This window comes from Uloborus diversus, chromosome 8 (genome assembly GCF_026930045.1).
Source record: "Uloborus diversus isolate 005 chromosome 8, Udiv.v.3.1, whole genome shotgun sequence".
Lineage (NCBI taxonomy): Eukaryota > Metazoa > Arthropoda > Arachnida > Araneae > Uloboridae > Uloborus > Uloborus diversus.
Genome location: NC_072738.1, coordinates 59,119,902 through 59,131,147, shown reverse-complemented (window position 1 = coordinate 59,131,147; position 11,246 = coordinate 59,119,902).

The following is an 11,246-nucleotide window of genomic DNA, read 5'->3' as shown; positions in this document are numbered from 1 at the left end:
GCCGTAACAAAATTATGAGTTTTTTTTTTCTTTTTCATTTTTTGCTGCCCGCAAAAAGTACCATGTCTTTTAGTCCTTTTTTTTTCTGCCCCCCAACTTTTTTAAGCCCCAATCGCTGCCTCTGCCCATTACCACCCTTTTAATTCCAAGAAACAGTGATAAGGAAATGACAGGGGGGGGGGATATCAGTTGTGGAGGATGAAAAGCTTTGTAAGGCAAGCAATTAATAAGATATTCTGTGAAAAGAAAAAAAATCGAAAGTGCTACGATCGCAAGGGAACTTTTTTGTGAAATAACTGTCCGTTATTCGGAGTGTCCGTTATTCAGAGTGAATTACATGGAATGGCCTATATTGAGGGACTAGGACTTTCAAAAATGTCCGTTAATTAGAGGTGTCCGTTATTCGGGAGTGTCCGTTAAGGGAGGTTTCACTGTATAAGCCATTTATCAGAGAAACTGATCTAAGTGAAGAAAACCGTGCACGAACTACATGCAAATCAAACTAGCGCAGAAGCAGGCGGGCAGGGAAGAGCGGAGATCACAGCCCCTCTGACCAAACTAGCTGTGCTTTTAACCTCGATTGCCCATCCTAATATAGCAGTTTATATATATGTGAGGACTGATGACCACTCACCCTAGAAGGTGAATTCTGACTAGACTGCTGAACAGAACAAGGACATGGGGAAATTGGCTTAAAAAATTGCCGTTCTCTCAAAAGTTAGATTTTTTTTAAATGATTTGCAACTTAAAGGGTTGTCCATAAATGTTGTTGCAATTTTTTCCAACATTTTTGATACCCGCTCCCTGGGGTGTTCCGAAAAAACGTAAGGCGATTTTTTAAGTCGCACACCCTCTTATATTTTTCCTTTTATGTCAAAACAATTGTAGAAAAAGTCATATAATTTGAACAACGACAACCCGTGGCGACTTTCGCCTGAAAGTGTGAACCAGCTCTGTGTACTAAGCCGAATTATAAAAAGTTTTTTTTTTCTTTTTGAAAGTTCGAAATTACATAATGATAAAACGTTGCCCCTATAGCCCCATATGTACCACAAAAATATTCATATAAATTAAAAAATATTTTGGTGTCCAGCAGGAGACCTAAAAAAAAAAATAATTTTCTTCAAAAAATTAATTTTTTCGATTTATCTATTAAAAATCACTTATAAATTTGAATAAAATATCAAGTTCAAAAATTTAGCGAATACGTTTTCAAATTAATATTTGCAAACGAATAGTAAAAAAACAATTCATTTAAAATGAAAAATTAAACTTAAACTTGAAAAAAATCCATATTTTGAGTACTATGTGGGAGTCATAAGTATCGCAAGAGAGCACAAATTTCGATTTAATACTAATTACCGACTTTGCTGTTTATAGCTTTTAGCTTCATAACTCCTTAAAATTTACCTAACATTTTTTTAAAAATATATATAGGAAAAAGTAAATTTAAAAAATATATATATAAATTTTATGCTTCCTGCTGGACACCTAACTATTTTTTAATCTTAATAAATATTTTTGTGGTATATCTGGGGCTGTAAGAGCAACGTTTTATCAACATGAAATTTCGAACTTAAAAAAAAAAAAAAAAAAAAAAAACTTTTTTTTTTTTTTTTATTCGGCCTTGTACACAAAGCTGGTTTACTTTCAGGCGCAAGCCGGAACGGGTTGTCGTAATTCAAACTTTATGAATCTTTTTTTACAATTATTTTGACTTAAAATTAAAAATATAAAAGGATGTGCGACTTGAAAAATCGACTTTCTTTTTCTTTCTTGGACACCTTACCCCTCCCCTTTCTGTCGTTAAGTATTACACTTCACCTTACCCGTTCTTCCTTTGTCACATGTCACGCTATTTTTCATATATATATTACCGGTTGGTTATAAAATAAGTATATTTGAAGCAGTCTGTAGCTTGAAGGAATTATCCGACTGCAGCAAAATTGAAACATTTACTAATCTTGAAAGGGGAAAAAGGATGGTGTAATATAAAAATTTAGTTGCTCCAATCACCGATAGGTCGCGCTGCAACCTGCAAAAATATCGTTGACAGTGCAAACAAACACTGTAGTGATCATAAGAAAATTAAAGAAGCAGCCATTTCTGCCAGTACGAGGTGTCTTTCAGTTCGCCAGATCGCGCTTTGATTTTAAAACTGTTCACACATGTAGGGAACATTTGGTGTTCGTCAACTGCAACAAAGACAGTCTTTTCAAATCAGTTTTTATGCAAGATACCATATTGTGCAAGCAGTACAAAATTTCTAACGGCAACATTTCACAGGTGATAGATGTTTTCAAATGGCGCACAGTGGTTCAAAACGACAAAAAAGCGAAAAAAATTCAATAACTTTGAATATTCTCAAAAAATGCTTTGGAAAATTGTTAAAATTGTTGCATGGTAATATTTTTCTTCATGCTTGCTGATCGTATACACTGCGAAACCCCGATTTTACGTCCCTCGAATCTACGTTTTCCCCACATTTTACGTTTTTTATCATCAGGTCCCAGTTTTTCCGTACACTAATAATATTAATTTAACACAGATGGAAAGTTTGTCATTTATGAATTTCCCGCATTTTACGTTTTCCCTCGGTAGTTAAAAAAAAAAGAGAAAAAATGTTTTAAAATCAAGAAAATTCCCTCTGTGCATTTTTAAACATAATCCACTCTGTTGAAAGTTAATCCATGAAAACAGAAACGCTTCGGCCCCGTCCGTATCTGACTTTATGGACTGAAGATGAACAAGAAGAAGAGGAAACACAACTTGTCTCTTCTTTCAATACTGCATTTAAGAGCTTAATAATAGTGAAAGACTATTTTCTTTATCATAAAGACCAGGAAAAAACTTTGCAAAATGTTCCAATCCTGGAAGATGCTGTATTTACTTTGGATACAATGACTCATAATTACTGACTATTTTCAACCTAAACGCTCGGATTCGTTACTTAATGTGCTAGAATGACCTAAACTGGTGTTTACAAAAATGTTCGTTTCGTAAAATATCTGATTTTTACATTTTGTAAGTGTCATCGTAGCAACCTTTATTACTATTTTTCTTTCCTTATCTGATTTTTGCTTTTTATAGATTTCCTGTATTTAACGTTTTCCTATGTTTTATGTTTTTGGATTTGAATTGACGTTTTTCCACATTTTATGTATTTTATGTTTGAGTCAGGCCTCTGAGAACGTGAAATCGGGGTTTCTCTGTACTTCAAATTCATTTCTGTGTTTTTAGTGAAAAATATAAATTAAATCAGTCGTATACCACATGCAAGGTTTATTTATTGCAATTGATACCCTCGAACAATATTTTCTGGCAATGTTGACAAACTGAGAACAGCTTTATACTAGAATGATTTCGAAAAAGAAATCAGAAATTTCAAACGTTTAATGATTTTCTAATTTCATTGTTTTATGAACCGAATGGTTATTTAACTTTTTATATAGGTTTATGTGTGAGTTTTAAAAATTTCTTTCTCATATGTATCTTTTTTAAAGCCAAACAGTTCCGAAAATTGTTATTTTCAGGTTACTGCTGCATTGCATGTAAAATAATGCGCCGCATTAAGACATAACAACTTAAATCTGTTAAAAAAAATCCTCTAAATTTATAGATGAATGTTTCAAAAGCCCCAACTTTCGGAAACAGTAAACAAACGTTTTTAGGCTCTCCTGCAAAGTAGTGAAACTGACATACGTTAGTCTGGAACATGTCAAATTTGATGACCAATTCCTTTGATAAAAAAGCAATTTACCCCCGTCATACCGTTACGGGTAATTTTCTAACTTGCTATATTGGTATTCGTAAATAGCGTAGATCGAACAAAAACATCTGCCACGACTGCATCGCAGGTGGTCGCAGCTAAAATGTTGTTGTTTATTTACAGGAAGGATTAAACTATTGATGCATGTAAATTTTAGCCCACCGGAAACCGCCGATAAAAGTATATTCCACAATACTTTTCATTATATTTTTTAAAAAATAATGTTTTTTTATTTCAGGTAGATTTTAATTTTGATGAATTTTTAATTTTTAACTACGATGTAATATGCATCCTATAAGTGTGAAAAACCAATCAGAAATGGCTTTTATTAAATTTTAGTCCTCCTTATTGAACGAATGAATTAAAACTGAAGTATACGTCGTACGTCCGAAAAAAGTAAAAACGCAATTGTTCAACAATCTGTTTTTTTTTTGTAAAAACGAATTTTTTTTTTTAAAAAACTCTTTTGGAGTAAGTTACTACAACTCAAGGGCTAAGTAATTACGGCATGAAATATTTTTTATCTTAAAACTTAAAAATGGCTATTTTTTCCGCCCTTGAACCACTGTGTGGCGTGATCACCTCGGTCCCCTGATCTGACTCCATGTGATTTTTGGCTTTTCAAGTTTTTTAAGTCTAATGTGTACCGTGGAAGTGTCACAAACACCAGTGAACTAAAAGATAACATTACTCAACATGTGGGAAGCTACACCACAGATACCTTGCATTCCGCAGTTGAAAACGCCGCACATTGCCTGTACTGCGTCTTCCAGCTCAATGGTCAAGTTTTGGAGCCTGATTTTGATCGACACCGCTGTGCGCAAGCGAAATATGCCCTGTAACAATATAAAATAAACCACCCAGCTCTACATGCTAATTATTTCCTGTTGTTTTACACATTAGGACTTCAAAAGGGCCACCTACAGGCAAATTTTGCAACTAAAATTTTTTGTTGAACCATCCTTCTTCCCCCTTCAAGATTAGTAAGTGTTCCAATTTTGGTTGCAATCGGATGATTCCTTCAAGCTACAGATTGCTCCAAATAGAGATACTTATTTTAAAACCACCCGGTATTTTCTTATAAAACGTGATGTGACACTTCTTCAAACCCTCCCCACCCTTTGTCACAAATTCACACTTTCTGAAACCTATCAAAGCTCGACCTCATTTGTGGACAGCCTGTTAGGCAAAAAAGAAAAAAAAAACAGTACTTCTCCCGCAGAAGAAACATTTAGTAAGGAACTAGAGTATTGTGGACATTTTAATTCCATTGTATGCTACCTTATTTAGAGAACAAACTGCATCTAATAATTGCGATTTAGATATCCATTATCAAATGATGGCAAATTAGCCAAAACTCAAACTTGGGAGAAAAAAATGGTATTTTTCTATGAACCTCGAATGCGAACAAAGTGGCAGTTTTCCGTTATAGGTATGTCACGGCTCATTTCCAAATTTTTTTCGCCAAACTAGTCAAAACCATCGATGTGTAACATTTTAAAACCCCCGACAGACAAAAGAAGGGGATTATAAGTTTGACGTGTCTGTGTATCTGTATGTCTGTCTGTGGCACTCTAGCGCCTAAACGGATTGACCGATTTTGAAAAAAAAAAAAAAATGCTCGAAAGGAGAGTTGATCGAGAGTGTTCTTAGCTACGTTGCATCTTTGGATGACATTAATTAACGAAGATATCAATTTAAAACCTCTAACAGGTTTTTCGCGATTTTTGCAGTGGAAACATAGTTGAAAAATTTTAAAATTTTTTGCCAAAAGAAGAGATTTTTTTTTCCGCATTTAATATAATGTGTTTGGAAGTTCCATGTTTCTTAGAATTCGAATTATAACGTTTTTTTAAAGCGGCTAAAAAAAGCGTTTTTTTAAAGCGGCTTAAAGCTTTTTTTTAATTTTATTTTAATAACGGCTAAGCCTTTATTCAGTGATTGATAACCGAATTCATTGTTGACCGACAAGGAAATGAAATGCAATGATTTAAAATTTTTATCTGTTGCCAGCTTCTATTTATTAGCAAATAAAGTACTTGACATTGATTTTTAATGATATAAGGCTCTTAAAAAGATTTTTAATTTTCCCTCTTGATGCTACAATTGCGACTCAGTCGAGGTTTTTTAAAATTTTTAATTTTATCGTTGCTTGTTTCATTTTAAATTCATTTCCTATGACTGATTTTGAATAACCGTTACATTTGTTTCAGCCTTGCGTTTTCATTAAGACATTCACAAGCCCTATGAGATAAGATTTATTACATACAAAAGTTCCATTGACAAGTATGCAGCAATCATGGCCCCAGTAGATGGCGCTGACGATTTCGTAAGCGTGAGCGCCATGATGCAACAAAAAGCAATAAAGTTTTCACGCTAGGTGGCATTAAATTATAAGATTTGATTAAAAGTAAGCTCGTTTCTTTCAAAAATAGCTTCGCAAATTTCCTCCTTCAGATAAATAACAAAATTTAATTGCAATTTAAAAAAGTTTGCCCCAAAATGGAGAACCCTGATATCTTTTTCAACTCAGACACTCTGCCGAAATACAAGGTCAGTATCTAAAATTTATTTTGCGATATTCGTTCAAGTTTTTCTTCAATTTTTAAACTAAATATCAAATTGGATAAATGTGTTGGTTCTTTTAAATGAAATACGATTTCAGTTGAAAATAATTTTCCTACAATTTTAACTTTTCATACAATTTGGGGATGAAGTAAAAAGTAATTTCGTAGCAGCATGAGGAATGAAGTGTTTTCCAACCCTTAGGAGATTTTTCGGATACCCTTAGGAGATATTGATGTATTAGGGGGAAATATCATAAGTTGGTAGAAACATATCAGATGGACGAAATCATTTCCTATTGCTGAATATCTGTTGCTATTTTTGTTTCTCATACTGCAACTTTACATTTTAATGGAACTTTTTATGTTAGCTTCTAACATGTGTTTAATAAAAATTGGCGGATTCTTTTACATTTTAATAACCTAATTTAATTGTTTAGTAATTTTTTTTTGTTTGTTTTAATGTAAAATTTAGAATTTTTTTAATACCCTGTTTATTAAATATCCAAATGATTCAATTTTAACAGTCAACAGTATTGCTTTTCGCAACGTTTGACAAGCCGATAAGAGCTTTATTTCGGTTAATTTATCGAAAAAATTTGAAAAAACGCCAAGTGTTAAACATCATTAATTGCTAATTATCATATAGAAATTGTGACAAAAATCATCAACATTAGTCTACAAAGAGGGGAATTCATAGATGATCTAAAAAAAGCAATAATTACACCGATACACAAATCAGGTGCTAAAGATGACTGTAATAATTTCAGACCTATCTCAGTTCTACCAATATTCTCAAAATTATTGGAAAAATGTTATAGCTCTCAGTTGATGAATTTCTTAGAAAAATATGATTTTTTCCATAACGCACAATACGAATTTAGGCAAAACAGAAATACTGAAAAAGCTGTATTAAAATTAGCAGGTGAAATTTATGCGAACATTAACGAAAACTATGAAACTTCAGCAGTATTCTTGGATTTACGTAAAGCATTTGACAGTGTAAGCATAAAGATTTTGATAAAAAAGTTATACAATGTTGGAATAAGAGGAATACCTTACAAATGGATATTATCCTATCTCACGGACAGAAAACAAGCAACAAAACTAAATAACTGTATAAGCAAATATAAAACAACAAAAACGGGAGTCCCTCAGGGATCAATTTTAGGTCCATTACTTTTTTACTTTCTTCTATATCTAATATATAGAAGAAAGTATTGGATTCGTGCAAATTTTCGAATTTCGAATTTTGACGGATTCGAACGTTTTGAGGTGTGCTGAGTCCATTTCGACCATTTTTGGAAAATGTCTGTCTGTCTGTGTGTGTGTGTGTATGTGTGTGTGTATGTATGTATGTGTGTGTGTATGTATGTGTGTCACGTCTGTGTGTGACCAGTTTTTTGTGGCCGCTCTACAACAAAAACTACCGCATGAAATCGAACGAAATTTAGTACACATATGTGCCCCTATGTGAACTTGTGCCCATTAGTTTTTGGCGCGAATTCCTCCAAGGGGGGTGGAGCAATGGGACGTTTTTTGAGTTACGCGTGCTTGCTATTCCTCAGGAAGTAACTGGCGGAATCAAACAAAATTTGGTCCATATGTTGCCATTAACAGGAGCAGGTGCTGATTCAATTTTGGTGTCAATAACTCAAAGGGGGGTTGAGCTATAGAACGTTTTTTGTCGTCAATTGTGACTGCTGTATCTCAAGAAATAACGAACGGAATCAAACAAAAAATTTTTGACAAGTAGCCCTTAGTGGGTATAAGAGCTGATTTTATTTTGGTGTCAACAGCTAAAAAGGGGGTAGCGCAATCGCCCGTTCTTTTTTTCCATTGTGAGTGCCCTATCTCAAGAAGTAATGCTACGTTCTGGTTGAAATTTGGAATATATGTGAATCCATACGTAAACAGGCTTTGGTTCAATTTTGACTCCAATCGCTCCAAGAGGTGTTGATTTTTTTTTTTTTTTTTTGCGAATAAAAATAGTTTTATTAATGCAACAATAAGAAAGATAAATCGTAATAAATTGTCGTCTGCGTATTTCTCGTGATTTTAATTGTATGGAAATGATCGGAAATATTATCTCAATGATTTAAAATTTTTAACTGTTGCCATCTTATGTTTGTTAACAAATAAAATATTTGTAATTAATTCAAGTAAGGCTTTTAAAGTAACTTTCAATTTTCGCTCTTTGTTTTGTTTTTACAATAATTCAGACATTGGGATGGTCGTCAAGTTTTTGCATGTGTAATTTTGTTTCTGTTAGGAATATTGCTTCCTAGTCAAGCATGGGGAGGGATCAGAAAAAGGAAAAATATAGAAGAAAGTTTCGTGATGGCCACAACATACTAGTTTAATATATATTAATGACATGTCATACATTAAATTATACGGTACAATTACTCTATATGCAGATGATACAGCATTAACATATTCTGCAAAGAGCATTAATGATATAAAAAACCAAATGGAACTTGATTTAACTGCTATAAATAAATGGTTAACTGACAATATGTTATCTCTTAATATAAATAAAACAAAATACATAAAGTTTGATTTAAAAAAGAATGGAATTAATAAAATTGATTTAGGCATAAAATATCACGAACCAACATGTGACTGCACAAATAACTGTAATTGCCCTACCATAGAAAGAGTCGAAAATATAAATTATTTAGGTATAACTTTTAGTGAAAATTTAAAATGGAAATGCCATACTGATAAACTTGTGAAAAAATTAAGAGGTAGAATACATTGGCTCTATCTATTGAGAAATATAGTTGGGAAAATGTTTCTTAGATGTTTATTTTATGCTTGGATTAACTCAATAATTACGTATGGTATTTGTGCATGGGGAGGCGATTATGAAACAAATCTTACCAATTTAAATAGAACTTATGCAAAAATTTTGAAAATAATTTATGGAGCTAAACAAGAACTTAATAAAAACGATACTATTTTACAAAAGTCAGAGAAAATCTATAATATCAGAGAAATATATGCACAGAGAATATTGTATTTTTTGCATAACAACAATAACTGGTTTGAAATTAATGAAAAACAATATAATACTCGAATTTCAGGTAAACAATATAAAGTTATAAAACCAAATAAAACGATTATTAAAAAACAATTCTTTTACTTGGCACCGCGGCTGTTTAATGAACTAACGGAAGATGTTAGGAATGAGAAGAACTTTAAAAAATATAAACAAGGGGTCAATGAATATATACAAAATAATGACATTCTATCAACAATTAACTTTTAGCTGATAAAATATACTGACTTGCCAACCGGGGGGGATTTTGTATTGTAATTTTTATACTATTGAATGTTTCAATGCGAGTTATTGTGTTTTTTTTTTTCTGGAGTCAAACAGTCCAATAATTGTTCTGTGTAAAATTGGTACTACTTGTGTAAAATTAATTTGTAAATATTTCTGTTAATACATATTTGTGTTTGTACTCCATACTAATTCAATTAAAAAACACTGCGGACAGTGCCTTTGGCGCTCTTTAGTGTTGAATTTAATACTAACTCGTGTTGAACTATAGTTAAGATTTTCTTAATGTTTTGTTATGAAGTTTGTAATTTATGTTTTATAATTTGTAAGTTTTTTTAACTTTACTTTTTTTCATTTTGCTTACTGTTATGTATGTGTATTTTGTTTGTTAATAAATTTTATCTTATCTTATCTTATCTTATCATCATGATTCCGGTAGAATTATTATAACATGGAACACTCAGCGCAATTTCGGAAACGTTTCACCAAACTAATTGAAATAAAGTTGGCACTACCCTCCCAGACAAATTACTCATTAATCTAGATTGATGAGTTCTAATAAGCATGAAGTTGCAGTCTCTGGATGCGGTAACAGGGCTGTCTGGTATGTAGTCTTAAAAAGTAAATAACAGATCTTGGATCCAGATGTCATTTGATTGAAGCTGAGAGCGCCAACAAGGTAGAATTACGGTAACCGGGTCGCGTTGGCGAATTTTTTAAAAAACAGCCAAAGTTGGCACCTACTACTCAATGTAAACAAAGTACTTCAATGTAAACAAAGGAAATCCACCAATAAGAAAAGATCCAAAGAAAATGGGCGGAGCTATGAATGACTCAAACTACCACCTTGATAACAAAGACTCTGTTAACTTTCTTTCTCTGATCGTAACCGCAAAGAAAAATATTAAAACTCTTTTTCCTCTTTTAAATGATGATAATATAACAAAATATACAAAGAAACATATTATTAAACCTAATTTAGGAAATCATAGAATACAGCTGGCATTTTTTTAAGAGAGAAAACAATTAAATACTTGGAAGAAAAAAAAAGGGTGGGGGAGTGAATATTTGAAACAGATAATTAATAGTTTTCAAAAACATTTAATGCAAAAAAATAACTTAAGCTGTTTCTGGCTAACGTGCACATTTTATTCGAACAAAATACATAACTAGCAATAAACTAAATGAGCAAATAGCAAACGAAACATTATGTAATATTAACATTGTATTAAAATTCCAAAAAATTGCTAAATACATTAAAAATACTACAAAATGACGTTAAAGCTCTGTTAAAATGTAAAACAACATTCTAATTAAATGATTCAACACCTCCATTAAAATTTAAATTACTCTACCAAAACACATTGAAACAAATTCTAAGGAATAAAAAAATGTAAAATAAATTCTAACAAATTTTGACAACATTAAAAGTTGGATCGAAAACGATGTTAAAGTATGAAATAAATCGTCAAGTAAACAGAAAACGCCATTAAGTACAGTTAAAGTGTAACAGTAAGACGAAAATAATCTATTAGATAAATTAAATTACACGAAAAGATCCAGTCAGAGAACTTTATCATAATTGCAAAATTTTAATTTTACCTTACTGAATAATTACAACAAT